This window comes from Durio zibethinus, chromosome 2 (assembly GCF_047325235.1).
Source record: "Durio zibethinus cultivar Kanyao isolate XHJ-2024 chromosome 2, ASM4732523v1, whole genome shotgun sequence".
NCBI lineage: Eukaryota > Viridiplantae > Streptophyta > Magnoliopsida > Malvales > Malvaceae > Durio > Durio zibethinus.
Genome location: NC_143163.1, coordinates 13,896,482 through 13,912,619, shown reverse-complemented (window position 1 = coordinate 13,912,619; position 16,138 = coordinate 13,896,482). Strand labels below are relative to the sequence as shown.

At 27.5% G+C, this 16,138-nt stretch overlaps 1 long non-coding RNA gene across 1 annotated transcript; it reads left to right on the top strand.

Moving 5' to 3' along the window:
- Positions 1 to 5,778: 5,778 nt before the first annotated feature.
- LOC149520016 (uncharacterized) lies at positions 5,779 to 10,464 on the top strand. The gene is made up of 4 exons (XR_016331435.1): positions 5,779 to 7,517; positions 7,604 to 7,795; positions 9,268 to 9,407; positions 9,776 to 10,464. It is a non-coding gene; the product is annotated as an uncharacterized LOC149520016 (long non-coding RNA).
- The last annotated feature ends 5,674 nt before the right edge of the window (positions 10,465 to 16,138 follow it).

Here is a 16,138-nt window from a genome sequence, read left to right as displayed (position 1 = left end):
GTATAAAAGCATAAAACACTCCATTTAACTTCTAAAAGACCTACTAGTAAAATAACCCCTAATAAACAGTAGATAAAGTAAATAACAACAGTAAAAATATAAGTTTTAGTTCAATTCCAACACTCCTAAAGCATCTTGCATCGTAATGCATTTGAATGGAACGATAGTTTCTCATTCATATTTGGTAAAATCATAATTTCGATCAAATTATATATCACAAAATATTATATCTTTTAATTCTTTAAAGATTTATATCGAGTTTTATTATATTAAAAAGGTAAAAAAAAAAAAAAGAAAATTATATTTGAAGTGATCAAAAATTAAATCATGAGTACTAAAATTAAAATTTTATATTTTAACCAAGTTATACAAAAACAATTTCATCATCATCGGATAAAGACGTGCTGTCATTTGAAAATTTTAAATTGAGATGCGAAAAATGCTATGGACATTAACCCAAAATCATGAAATTAACAAGGTAACGCATGACTGCACGAGCTTCTTTTCACAATTTGTATTTGTTGACAAATTGGCATTATACCTTTTCACGGAGTGGATCAAGTTAGAATTCAGATCATGCTTAGACCCATTTTATAAGTTTGAAGCTTATCAAGGCTTGGCTCTATCCAAAATATAAATCTCATTTTGTTGTTCAAGTTTAACCCATTTTATAAGGATTCTGTCTAGGTTCATTCATATTTTATCTTTCAAATAAAAAATAAAATAATTTTTATAATAAATAATTAACAAAATAAAACTTAAAAAATACTTTTTTAATTTAATTTGGTGTTTGAATATGATTAGTATATATAACTATAAGATATTAATCTATAAATATATATCATTTAATTATCTATTTAGTTTTACGTAATATAAATATAAAAATATATATAATAGTTATTTGAGTTGGATTGGATCCAAATCTTAAATTTCATGTTTAAGGCTCAATCCATTATTTTAAATTGGTTTAAAATTTAAATACAAACTCATTTAACAGGCTTAAATTTATGTTCAAATTATATCAAATTTTAAATAAAGTTTCGTATTTAGATGAATAGTTCAATCCTTGTACTAATCTAATTGGCATTTGATCAATGTCATAGAATAAAAATTTTAGTTCTTTTTCTTATTTCCAAGAAGAAAGACAAATAATTTAATGTAGCCAATCTATGAATATTTAATACAACCATAGATTTAAAAAAAAAAAATAATGCACGGTAAGTTGGAAATAATTAAATGAATAGCATATCATTTGAAATTTTTACAGTGTAATTAATTAATCAGAATTTAAAATTATATAAATTATACTAAAATATTATGTAAAATCCACATTTATGATTAGAAAGTTACAAGATTACAATAAAAAGAGTTATAATGACCAACGATCATATGATCTATTAATAATTATTAAAATTTTAATTTTAGTGATCAAAATTTAATTTCTAGCAATTTCAAATATCAAGAAAACAAGCGTAGATGAAATGCTTTAAAATAAGCAAACTACCTATATGATATAATATCATATACTATAATACCTATAGTAAGACATCAAATAATAATTTTATTAATATAATATATATATAAATATAAAATTAAATAAATTAATAAAATATACACTTTTATATATACTATAAGGTGGCTTGAGTAAAGCACCTCAAATCCGCTTTAAGCTCATCTCGTTTTCATAAAAAATCAACTCGACTCAACTCAAGATCGTTTTTTACAAAAACACCTATATCAAATAGGACGAATTAAAAACCATCAGACATTGATTATTTTGCCATCATATCAACTAGTTTTATTTTGTTGTAAAATTTATCTAATTAAAATACACCAAAAAACAGAAAGAAAAAGTATGAAAAAAAAAACAAATAAAGATTTTATATGGACACCTTAATTAACATTATGTTCTTAAAAAGTTTATCTAATTAAAAAATAAAAAAGATAAAACTAAAAGGTTAAAAAAAAAGTTAATGAAGGTACCACATGGACATTCAGTTGCTTTTTAAATCTTGCAACTTTTTAATGTAAATATGGATTTATAAAAAGATTTAGTGTAAGGATGGATTTGCAAGATTTATATTAGAAAACCTTTTAAAAAAATCTAAAAGAAAAAAAGAAAAAAAAACCCAAGCAAAAAAAAAAAAAATGGAATCAAAATAGAATTTCCAATGGACATTTACATTGATCCCTTTTTATTTTTTTTTAATTTAAAAAAAACTAAAAAAGTTTTAAAAACTTAAAAAAGGAAAGGAGAAAGACCAAATCCAAATGCCACATGGATACCTCATTCGACATTTTTTTAATAAAATTATGTAATTAAGAAAAACCAAAAAAAGACAAAGAAAATATATTTTTAATGAATAATATCAAATGAACTTTACGATAAATCTAAAAAATTATTTATTAAATATGAAGAGAAAATATATACATTTTTATATATTTATATTATAAATATTAAAATATATACTTTTATATATACCTGAAGTAGGTCGGGGTAAAACATCATTAACCCATTTTCACCTGATTTTGTTTCTCTTTAAAAAATTTAATTTGCCCTAATTCAATCCTAATTTTTTTACAAAAATCACTCTTTTATCGGATTAGGTTAAATCAAAACTTATTAGATACAAATTATTTTGTTATCTTTATTTATTGGCACATTTTGTTGTAAAATTTATATAACAACAAAACGAAAGAAAAATAAATGGGAGTGCTACATGGATATCTCCATTACTTTTTCCCAAGATTTAACTAAATAAAAAAATTAAAAAGGCTAAGAAAACTTAAAAAAAATAATAATAAAATGTCACATCAACATTTTAAATGAGAGTTAAGTAAAAGATAAAATGAATTCATTTTATATAATGGATGAATAGATAGATTATATCTTAACTATAAATTGTATAGTATTTTATTAAATTAATACATTAAATAATAATTTTATTAATAGAATTATATAAATTTAAATTTAAATAAATAATTAAAATATAATTTTATATATACTCAAGGCATGAAAAAACACTATAAATTCATTTCCGACCCAACTATAATTTAAAAAAAAAAACAAAAATTTGGACCTAATTTTAATTTTTTAAAAAGATGCACATATTGGATAAAAAAAAATCGAAAATCATGGTATACTAGTTGCTTTATCATTCTTACATCCGTTGACTTATATTTTATAAAATTTCTCTAATTAAAAAAGAGTAAAAAAATAAAAAAAGATAAAGACATGGCAAAAACAAAGAAAATAAAATAAAACTAAATGAGATGACATGTGAATTTATTAAATTAAGGTATTAAATAATTATCTTTAAATAATTACTTTATTAATATAATACATATATACATATAAAATAAATAAATGATAAAATATATTTATATATACTTGGACAGGTGGAACACCCCAAAAAGACATTTGATCTAGCCTTGATTTAAAAAAAAAACTTGATTTGATCCCAAATTTAAAAATGAACATATTGGATCTGAATATATGGAAATTCATTCAAAAGAAAAAGTAACTAAAAAAGATAATTTTAGTAATAAATCAAATGAGTTTAACATTAAAAAATTTAAAAAATTTATAAAGTTTAAAAAAAGGAAAAAAAAAAACAAGAATCAAATTACTTGACAGATAACATATTTTTTTACATCAAGTGAGTTACTACAAATAATTCAAAAATTTATTTATTAAATATCTAAAAAAGAAACAATAAAAAATTAAAAAAAAATAAAACCTGAAAAAGAAATATAATATACTTTTCGTATCAAGTGGGTTTAAAAAAATATAAAAATTAATTACTTTTTTTTAAAAAAAAATTAGCATCAAATAGGTTAAAACTAAAAGAATAAAAAATATTTATTAAATATTAAAAAACGAAAAAAAAATAAAAAAAGACATGTGGCACCAACTAAAAAGGTTTAGAAAAATAATTTTGACAAAAAAAAGTTTAGAAAAATAATGATAAAAACGATCTCATAGAAATATAATAAGAAAAGGATCCTTGTTTAAAAAATTTATAAATTATAAAAATAAAAAAATAAAAAAAAGTTGGTCCCATTAAAAAACGATGGGCCCCATTGAATATAAAATATAAAATATATTAAAAATTAAAAAATGGGTAAAACACAATCGACCTCATTAAAAAAAAAATTTTATAATAAAAATATATTAAAAAGTAAATAATATAAAGTATCTAAAAAACAAAAAACAAATCGGTTAAAAAATGTATGTCCCACGAATAAAAGTAGTGGGCCTCACTGTTAAAAATTTTTTCTGAATAATATAATAGAAAAAGGTGAAAAAAAACAATTGACGTCGGAGACGCGGTATTAATAGTATATCCCAATATGCTGCATTTATATAAAAGATAAAGAAAAATAGAAGTGATTCGCCTCATTCTTTGTCCTATGCCTTTTACCTTTTTTCGTGATGCGATTTTATCCACGCTTTTTATTATGCTATTTTAAATTCTATTGAATCAAATTTTTGCGGGTGACGAGAAGATTTTTTTGTGTTGGATTTAATCAAATAAGCTCAGGCTAATAGGGTTGCATCATGAATTGAGTAACAAAAATGATAGGTAGGGTTGACTTTTTTTTTTTTGAACTTAACGGTGACGTTTTATTTATTTTTATTAAATTTAATAATTTATATTATTATATAATATAAAATATTATATTTATATTTTATTTTATATAAAAATTACATATCATAATTTATATTGATATAAAAATATAAAATATAATTTTTTAATTTTATTCAACATATTTATGATTTTTATAAAATTTTAAATTTTATTATTTTTAAATTTTTTATTTATATTATTTTTATATCGTATCATTATATTATATTTTAAATTATTAAATTTACCTTTTATGTTGAAGATAGGGTCAAAATTTTGGATAGATTCATCGTGTACTCGTAATCGTTCATATCTTGTTATTTATAATCCAGGAATCAAGGTGGTAATAATATAACAAAAGATATTATTTAGTGGAGTTAAAAAATAATTACACTTCTTTCATTAATTTTTTAAAACTATTTTATCTTTCTTGAATTTCTTAAAATTATATGTATATTTTTCAAACACTTAATATTCTTTTTTTTCAATAATTTGTTACTATATTTTTAATTCATAAAAATAAAAAAAACGTGACTAAAAGATTATCATTTTAAAATATAAAGATATACAATACTTAAATGTGACACCCATCCTTTTTTTCATTCTCTACTTTTATTTTATTTTATATTTAATCTATTTTTTAACTTATTTATTTATTTATATTTTTTATTAAATAAGTTTTGTAAAAAAATCAATAAAAATAGGGATGATAAAACATTCGTATTTTATTTTTTTTGATTCACATTGATCCAGTATAAGTGTATTTAAATAAAAATCAAGATTCGATAAATTTTTTTTTTTTTAAATTGGGTTAGTTTGGAGATGGATTATCAATGAAATACTTACGAAATAAAATTATAAAAAAAATTTTATCATCGTTGATGGAATACTGAAGGATTATTATGAAATTAAATCCGTCAATAAATCATAGATAAAAATTAGACGCAAATGTCTACATAAATTATCGATAAAAAATTTTATCAGTAATTATTTTACGAATGAATTACAAATAAAAAAGTTTTTTTTAAAAAAAAATTAAAAGTGACCAATTAGCGATGGATCAGTTGGAAAAAAAAAAAAAATTGACACCCCAGATTCGTGAAACCCTAATTTTCTCTTAAATCAAAAATTCTCCATTTTTATATGACCCAACCCCAAATCCTTCAAATCCCTAACCCTCTTTTTTTCTCTCTCTCTCTCTCGACCCCAAATCCCGACCACGGTCGGACCGGTTTTCCCCCTCGTCGCAGGCGTGCTGCTACCCTTGTCATCACGCCGTCGTTGGCTTCTCCAAGCATGTCTTCTTTGCCCTATTTCTATTCGTTCAATAGAAACATGTCTATTTCTTGATCTTATTCCGATGGGCTTTTGTAATTAAAAATAGTTGATGCAAAACAAACATGGTCTTCATTTGTCATGAGATTTAGGGAAAAATGTATTTCACCACAGTTTATTGCAAGTTTTGGTGTTGAAAGGCTTAATTATGTTAGCAAATAATGCAAATCCTTAGTCAACCTAATAGACATGAAGTTTACTGATTTGGTGTAACAAAGTTTGTGTAGGATGACAAGTCTTACAAAAGTATGTTTTACATTGTTTAACTAGAAAATATCAATCTTTGAAGCATGTCCCATTATAAGTTAAAATATCTGATTATCTTATATTTGATGATTTATTATGGTTATTAGATTGCATTATCTGATAACAAAAGAGTTTGAATTTAAGGATTCATATTTCTCTTAACTACTTTCATAAAAAAAAAATTCTATAGGTTGACTGTTGCTGTACATACAGAGTAGGAAAAAAAACTATTGATAGTAAAAACTGAATTATACCAAAGTGACCACTTTGTTTGATTTTTTGGGTGTTTCAGTGTTTAGTGCACTCTTTATATGATTAATGCAGACTTTTATAACTCAATCTAGCCTTTATATGCTTCATCTTAGAATAAATAAAGTGACTAGTGCATAGGACTTTGTATCACTTACATACTACATATCATGCCCATTTTGACTAAATTGACACTGTTTTAATCACTCTTAGAAGAAAGAACTTTATTTTTAATGCTATTATGTTATCTAGTTCCCCTGCATCCTGATGCAAACTTTTTGGCTTTTTTTCTTATAGATCTACCCTTGTCTTAAAGGTTCTTTTAAGACATAGGGAAATGGTTAGAAGCACTACGAAAAAAATAAGAAATTAGGAGCAGTTTTTTAGCGGTGTTTTATTTATAAATGTTGCTAACTTTTATATTTTTATAAAGATCGCGGCAGTTTTTACCAAAATGCCATAAAATTTTCGAATAATGGTGTTTGAGAATACAAATGCCATTAAAGACAGAAATTAACGAGTTTATACATAAAACACGGCTATATAAAATAGTTTAGAGGCATTTTTCTTTCGTAAATGTCAATATCTTACAAAATTTGATGGTGTTCATTTTAATAAACGCTGCAAAATTTTCCCAAAATTCCCCGCCCCTTCTTTTTCATGCAAACTTTTCCCCTTTCTCAAATCTCTCTCTTGTCTTCTCTCTTTCTCAAATCCCTTTCTCCTTCTTTCTTTCGCTTCGTCTTTTGGATCCCAATCTCCTTGTATTGAGATATTTGTTTTGTCAAACCTTGAAATCTGATGGTTGGTTTATCTTAGATCATTCTTATATTTAATTCCACGGTTTACTTGTGGTCATGGATGAAATTGCGTTTCTGGGTTGTCTTGACATGGCTTAAAACATTGCTCTTTTCGATTCATGGCCTGAGATTTTCTATAAATCACATTCTTCTGGTGGAGTAGAGGTTGATGGTGTTGAAAAGTTCGGGATTGAAGTTTTGGGTGGTTTATTCAAGGGATTTTGGCAAGGATCCCATCTGGGTTTTTGGTGCTGAGCAGGTTTCTTCACTATTTCTTCTTTTTTTTTTTTTTTGAGGTCAAATCAAATGATAGAACGACCAGGGTCGTCTTTTGGTCTTTGCAAGGTCGTTAGGTAAGATAGCGTGTTGAACACTATACTGATTTTGGAAGCTCATGCAATTGAGAAGGCCATTGCAGGGCTTTTTTTTCTAACTATGGTGCCCGCAACTTTCATTTGGAAGCTCTTGTTGAGCTTGAAAAGGCGAATATCAAGACAGATTCTTATGGTGGTTGTCATAAAAATCGCGATGAAAGAGGTGAGATTTTGTTTTTGTATGCTTTTGATGTTTAAACTAATTGTATACTGACATGCAGTCTGATGTTAAACTATTAAATGTTATATTTTTCTAATTTGAACACTTCCTATAGGAAACTACAAGTGATCCACGTCTTTTTTTTTTTTTTTTTAAGTTTAAATACTTGACTGTATTTCAGAGGTTACCAGTTCTCTATTATTCCTGAGGTTTCCTTTTATATTTCTTACCTGGGTAAATCAACCTAGAAATCCACAGTGCACTACTCTTATAATGATTGTGGTGGTTTGGCTAGCTAATTGACTGTAAATGGCGTTATAATTAAAGAAACATGAAAATTAAATAACAAGAAGATTAATACCCAAACTCAGATAAATGAACAAGCAAACTAAAACCTAAAATTAATGGGGTAGTAAAGCAGTAGCATGAAAATAAATCAAACAAAAATATAAAACACTTTATTCAAGTAACAAGGTGCTTTCTAGGTGAATGCTGAACCCAATAGCAACCTTGTACCATCCTTATCAACCCCCAAACAGCCATGAAAAATCAAAGAAACAACAATCTAAAGCAAACATTAAAATCTGGAAACTGGTTCTGGACAGCATTTGATTAAAATTTGGTTTCCACTCTCATTTGATAGTATTTGATCTCCAAATTTTTTTGTGGAAGTACCTAACTAATATGTGAACATGCACATAAATTTTCAAGAGCATTGGACATCATTTAGTGCTTGAAATTTATCCAAAACCGTAACAAAACAGAATCTGGAATTTCAGCTTGTAAAACATAACAGCTCCTGCTAAATCTTAGATCTAGCTCAAAATATATGGAATTTTGCTCTCAAATTTTATAGAAGCGTAGATAACTCATAGATGAACAAATACTAAAAAGCTTGATACAAATTGAGACCGAATGAACTTGAAAAGTAACAAAAAAAAAAAAATCCGAAAACAGTACAACATTCTGGAAACAGCTTTTAAAAAAAATAAATTTGCTAGCTCAATTAGAGCTTTTTGATCAAGAGGAAGCATTGTAATTCAAGCTAACAAATAGAGGAACAACATATTCGAAGCTTATGATTTGTTGAAATTGAAATCAAATTGAAAATTAATTAAACAGTAGCTAACATCAAACTTGGAAACTCAAAAATTGTGTTAAATACAAACTGAAATTGCAAGCTTCATTGGAAAATGTTTGCTTAAAAGAACTAAAGTAGAGCTAAATAACAAGTCAAGGAATGTAAAAGAAACTTAAAATAAATTTAAAACAAAAGGAAAACAAAGAACAAAGAATGAATAACCAAGAACATAGCAACTATGGAGCTGCCAGCACTTGGAGTTCCAGCCAGAAAAATAAAATGCCAAGCCATGTATGAAGGGGGGCTCTTCTATAGCTGAATGAGAGTATTATTAGTTCAACTTTGAGTAAGTCTTCTTAATCAAAATTTGAGCAAGAAAAATTGTAACATATAGGGACTTTTTGTAGTATGCGGCCTTGAAATTTTTTAAAGGTCAAGAAAGGGCAGCTTGCCGCTATAGTTGGTACTGCAGGATCTGAAAAGTCTTCTCTCCTAGCTTCAGTTCTTGGTGAGATGCGCAAAATATCAGGGAAGGTATGCAGCCTGAGAATGAAGTTGTGTCTTTCCCCTTTCATTATATATGCATTTTGCTTGGTTTTGTTGATTAAAATGATTGCATTTAATGCTAGTTGGTTGTTCATGCAATTTTTTGTAGACCAAGTTTAGCTCTTATATGGGACTTGGTGAATTGTGCTTTTTTTCTCATTTGTTTAAAATTTCTTCTGGGACTTATCTTGAAATACTAATGGACCACCACTTTATTTATCCTTGTGGTCTTCTGATAGTTGGATATCTCAAGTCAAGTTTCACTTATTGATTGTTTAAGATGCAACAACATCATCATAAGAATGCAATAGAAAATGAATGATTGTTAGATACAATTGTTGCTGCTTGCATGACAGGTTAAGCTGTGTGGGACAACCGCATATGTAGCTCAAACATCTTGTATTCAGAATGAGACAATTTAAGAGAACATAGTATTTGGTTTGCCAATGAACAGGGAGAAATATAAGGAGGTTATAAGGGATTGTTGTTTGGAGAAAGACTTGGAAATGATGGAGTTTGGTGATCAAACTGAAATTGGAGAATGTGGAATTAACCTCAGTGGTGGCCAGAAGCAACGAGTACAACTAGCTAGAGCTATTTACTAGGAGTGTGACATCCACCTTCTTGATGACGTCTTTAGTGCTGTTGATGCTTATACAGGGACAGATATATTTAAGGTGGCATTTATGTCTGTTCATTGCAAGTTTTGCGATTGTTGAAAAGAAATGATCCATCCTTCGGTTTTACAATTTGTTAGAATGCACTAGCTAGCTTATCATGTAGAAATAGAATTTGCATATCATTAATAGATAATGAGCCAAAAAGTCCCCATACGTTACAATTTTTTTGCTCAAAATTTGAGCCAAAATGTTTTAGGAAGCTCTCTTTTTTCTGTAGTATGCTGTCTCTTGAGACCTGTAAGATTACATGTAACTCGTCAATGGCAAATTTATTTGTTCTCATTTCGTTTCTATACACTTGTTCATGTGAAAGGCTTGTACAATGTATGATTGTTCATTCAATAATAACGTTCTTTGCTTTCTCATGCCAGGTAATCTTTAAATGTGTATGTTACTATGTTTGGAAATAAAAAAATTGGGTTTTGTATTTAAATATTTAAATATTTATAATATTTAGTTTATGAAATTTAAATTCATTTTTATTTCTTTCAATAATTTTTTATTTAATTATAATAGTAAATATTGAAAGAAATTAAAAAAAAAAGTAAATTTCTTACTTTAGCGACGTTTTTTTATTGAAAAACCGTTGTTAAATTACCAATTTAGTAGCATTTGTATTAAAAAACGTCACTAAATTTAGTGGTGTTTTTATGCATAAATGTCATTAAATTACAAAATTTTTCTTATACAAATGTTACTAATTTTTGTAATTTAACAGCTTTTGTGCATAAAAATATTGTTAAGTTAGTGGCATTTTTTTCTAAAATGCCGTTATTTTTTCCAATGTAGGTATAGTTAACGCTTTTAGCGACGTTTTTGGCAAATGCCGTGAATCATTTAGCGACGTTTATAAACGTCTCTAAATATGAAAAAAACGCTGCTAAAGACCTATTCTCTTGTAGTGAAGCTTTGGTGGAAAAGTGTAGTATATGGTTATCTCACATACATTCTTACTTTTATTGTATGAAGCTGGTGTTTTCTTTGATTTTTGGTTGGTTGCTTGGAAATTTTTAAGTTAGATTGAAACTCCAACTATCTTAAATATTAGGAATTTCATATATTGATATGTTGGACAAATTTGTGTATGTATTGGTGTCAAACTTATTTACCTGAGCTTAGTTGGTCTTGGTTTCATCAACCTAAATGAAGCTTTCTTCGGGAGGAAAGGGGGAACAATTAATGTTATATGTTTTTGTTAGATTTTTAGGTGAGATAGTGATTTAAGAGGAGGTAAATTGGATTTCTCTAAATACTTGTTAAATAATGATTTCAAAACAATTGAATGAAGAATTAAAACAATGAGCTTTTTAATGAAAAATATGATGCAAACAACAACAATTAATAAGCTTAGAAATAAATATAAACAACAATAAGTGTAAAAAGTGTAGGGATAGAGAAATCAACGCAAAGATTTATAAATGTTTAGTCCTTCTTTTCAAGGCACTAACGTTCTCTCTATTAGTTGTCTTCACCAAGACTTGAATTCACTAATTGAAGAAAGATTACAACTCTATTTTTTTCCTAAGGCTTAGATAGCAACTTAAAACTCTTTAATTTCTAGACTAAGTAGCAATCTCATAATCTCACAAATATAAGAGGATATTTTACCTTTTGATTACAAAATCACTCAATTGAAATGCAAACTAAAACACTTTTTAAAGGTCAAGTGTTTGCCTAATAAAGTACAAGGATATTGATGAATTAATACAATGAAGATGGTTTGGATACAACAAATATGGAATTTTGGCTCTAAAAGTTTTGATTTTTTTTAGAGAATGAAAATATGACTTATTGGTGCTTGCTTTCTTATTTTTTTAACTTTCTTAGTGTGTTGGAATGCTCAATTTGTAAAGGAATTGAGGAACTAACTGTTGGAGAAACTTGGGAAATGAAAACATATGATTTTCTCTTTCAAAACTAGTCGATGGTGCTTGTTTGAAACGAAAGGATTGATTGGTTTTGAAAGGAGATCGATTGATTCTTGAATTTCACTTAATTTTTGACCGTTACAGCTGAGGGGATCGATTAATTTTGGTATCCAATCGATTGAGTCAACTAGATTTTGGATGAATAGTACTATTAGTTGTCTCCAGTTTTGCACTTTAGTTACTAATTTGATTATATTTTGAGTTTTATAATTTCAAATAAAAAAATGTTTAAAAATTTAAAAACTAGACTTAAAAGGTTTTTATCCATATAAACTTAATCATCTAATTCATTGTATTCAAATTATAGTGAATTTTCAATTCAAATATTAAAACTTTGTGAATTAATATAAAAAAATAAAACAAGTTCAATATTGAAAAACTTTGTTCTTGTAAAATAATTTTTTTAAGTTAATCTATTTTTTAAAATCAATATTATCAAATTTGTATTAAATTCAAAATGAAAAAGTTTGCTTTAAAAACAACAATTAGATTTCATTTAAGCTCAAATAAATCATGTTTCAAGATAGTTTTGATTTTAGAAATAAGAAAATTTAAAAAAATGTTTGTTTAATCTGTAAAAATCATATTATTTATTTAGTATCAAGAGAATAAAACTTAAAAACATATATTAAATAAATCTTTTTCAAAATTTTGATGAAATTTATATAATTTAATGTTTTGTTATTTCAAAATAAAAATCAATTTGAAGCTAACAGTTGTTACCTTTTCTTATATGAAATTTTAAAAGTTTCGGAAGTTCTTTTGCTGGTTTCCTTTCCTTATTGACCCAAATTCTGGAGTATCAATGTATGAAAGTGGTATGTGGTGAAGCTTCTTTTGATCTGGACAGTTGCAACATTAACTATTATTAATTTCTTCTGCAATGATCTCATGTTCTATTCAAATATGCATAGTAAATAATTACTTGCTTGATAATGAATTGAGGTTGATAATTATAAGTTATGGATGAGAATGATTTTAAATATTTATGTATATATAATATAATATTATATAGTACTATATAATAAATATTTTGATCTCTGCCACATTTGTAGTCAAGCAACTAGAAACCTACCAAATGTGGGCCCACCATCTATCAAGGTTTTCCTGGACAATTTTGTTGGCTTAAGTCGACATAATTCAATTGTTTGCTTACCTCTTATCTTATGAATTTGATAACCCAGTTGACTGCTATCATAGGAAACAGCAGAATTACATTTACTTCCTGCCCTATGGTTGGCAAAATGGTGTACACACTTTGTTCTAAATGATATATCCTAGTAGACTCAACTCCTATTTATGAACTCAACTAAGTCTTAACGTTAAACTAGTGGTGTTGGCTACAGGAATATTTTTTCTCTGTTCTTTTTCGGTTTGGGGCTATAGCTATTGTGACTATAGTCTCTTCCTCATACTATGTTATAACTATAGTCTCTTCCTCATATTATACCACAACTTTCAGCTTTCATGCGCTTTTCTGACCGAGGGATGACTCTCAAGTGGTATTTCCATCTCAGACATTTCCTTTATCCCTGACAACCAGCATATCTTAGGGAACATTAAATAATAAATATCCTAAACTTCAGCTACTAATCTGAAAAACCCCTTAGGCCTGTAAAATCCATTGATGGTACTTCTTATTTAAGATGCCCTCATTTTAAGTTCCAAGGTCCCTAGTCGAGAATCGTACTAATTTCTTCTATAACTGGCGTGGAAATGGTGGGGGACATAGGGGTGTCCCAAATTGGCTACTTGAATAGTTGAAGGTTCTTGGAGAACATATGGCCTTGCAATATAATCGATCCTGTCTTAAAAAGCAGAAATGGCGGGATATGAATATGGTTTCATGCAATATCTTAATCGAAAGACTCATGGACACCACTAGAACTGAAATATCATATATACATTTACTTATTGGTCCATTCCACATCTATTTTTTTTACAAACTCAAGTTTTCTATGATCTTGTTAAAAAATTTATTCAGTCAACTTATTGATCATGCTTATCCTGTTCTTTTTTTGACCATTAGTGATGTTAATTATTGATGAAAGATAACGTGCAGAGAACATATATCTAAAATTCTGCATCTTTTGACTGATTGCTGATTGAGTGAACGCGAATAGCAATAAAAAAAGTATAATTCTTTTCCTATGAATGCATCAGGAGTTTTTTGCATGTCTATTTTGATAAGTGAATGGAATCTAACATGATCCGTCTTGGAGACTGCTCTTATTAGGAGTATCTGTACTGTTATTTTGTACTGCTATATATGTTATAATTTGTTTGGTTTCTAAAAATTGAAAAGCTCAATTAAAACAAGTAATTGAATATTGGCTGTACATGGGGACTATTGTACATGAATCTTTCTGTTGGTAACAGGGGTAAAAAAGATCTGATTCCAGAACTTGGCCTATACATAAGTTTTTCTGCAATTTTCTTTGGTGAAATTGGTTTTGTAGATGAAACTATTGAAAGTTTAACTGCATTAGGTTCAGAAGCAGTGTTGTCTGGCTTTATTATTCTATATTTGACACTGTCAAGCACCTATATTATTCTGTGTTTGTGTTATTCTTGTTTTATCTGGCCCAAGCTGTTCTATAGTCATATAGATTATTAGTGCAATTCTACAAAATGTGTTTAATACTAACAATGAAACTCTCGATATCAATGAAGTTTTGGACAGCATTTAGCCTTTCTACAAGTCATCATCCCTACTTTAAAATGTGCCATCCGTTGGACTAAGAAAACGTATACCATCTCTTAGGGAGTCTTTTCATAGCTTAATGTCTTCAATAATAACTAATGTGTTGGGAATATTGACTCAAATCCCATAAGAGATTTGTTAGAGATTTGTTTGAGATTTGTCAGATATTGCTTGATGGACAAGAAGACTTGCAAAAGAAGAATTCCAAGAGAAAGAGGATTCTTAATAGGTAAGTTTGACTTGCAAGAGAAGAATTCTAAAAGGAAAGGGATTCTTAATAGGCAAGTTTGACTTACAGGAGAAGAGTTCTAAGAGGAGAGGGATTCTTAATGAGCAAGTTTGTATGGTTATAAATAGATGAAGTCTCTACAGGGTTAGGTATGAGAAAAAGATGTAAGAGAGTTGTAGGGTTTTGTGGGATAGACACCCCATAGGAGTATTGGGGCTCTACGTCTTATGTGTGTGTATGTTTGTTTGTGAGTGGACTAGAGGAGATTGAGAGGGTCCACATAGGTATGATGTATGAGAGCATATGGGTATGTATTTGGTTATGTTGAAAGAGTGCACAAGGGTTTGGGTTTGTGTTTGTTTGGGTAGAGAATACTTCATGGGACTAGAGGAGATTGAGAGTGTCTTATGAGTATTGATTGTTGAGTGAGGTTGATGATATGATGTATGTTTGTAATTTTCTACAACTAGTGGATCTTGTTTCTCATCCATGGATGTAGGTCAGTTGGACCGAACCACGTTAAATTGTTATCTCTTATGTGTTTGATTTATTGTTTGATTTCGCTTCCGCTGGTGTGATTGGATTGTAGGCTTTTAGCCCAACATAATGTTGGATGATATCCACTTTATTAGCTGTTGGAACCATTCATCTTTATTTTTTGGTTTGGGACTTTCGGTGTTCGATAGCCACTTTAGGTCTTGATTAATCCAAAGTAGGATCAGTCAGATCTCATAAGAGGAACAATCTCTACTAACACCTATTTTTTTCATTCACAAGACTCAAAATTAATACCTTACTTAAGAAGAACCGAGCTCTTTAGCCACTTGGACCAACAGGCGTTGGTCATTCATCTTTATTTTGTTGTGTTAATATTGTGTTTAATTGCTTATTCAAATATTCTGCCTTTACTATCTTTAAAGAAAGAAGCAAACCAATTGAAAGCTAATCTCCTAATGGTTGAGGCTGTCACTGAGGCTGCTAAGAAAAAATATCATGAAGAAACTGAAAAGTTAAATAAACTATTTGTATGTATTATTAAATGTTTGTATGGAATTTGTTACATATATATATTTTGTACTTCTATTTAATAAAATTTATAAACAATAAATATATTACATTTTTTTATAAATAAAATGAAGTATTTTGTTTATTTATTTTTTTTATTTATGTATATTTAG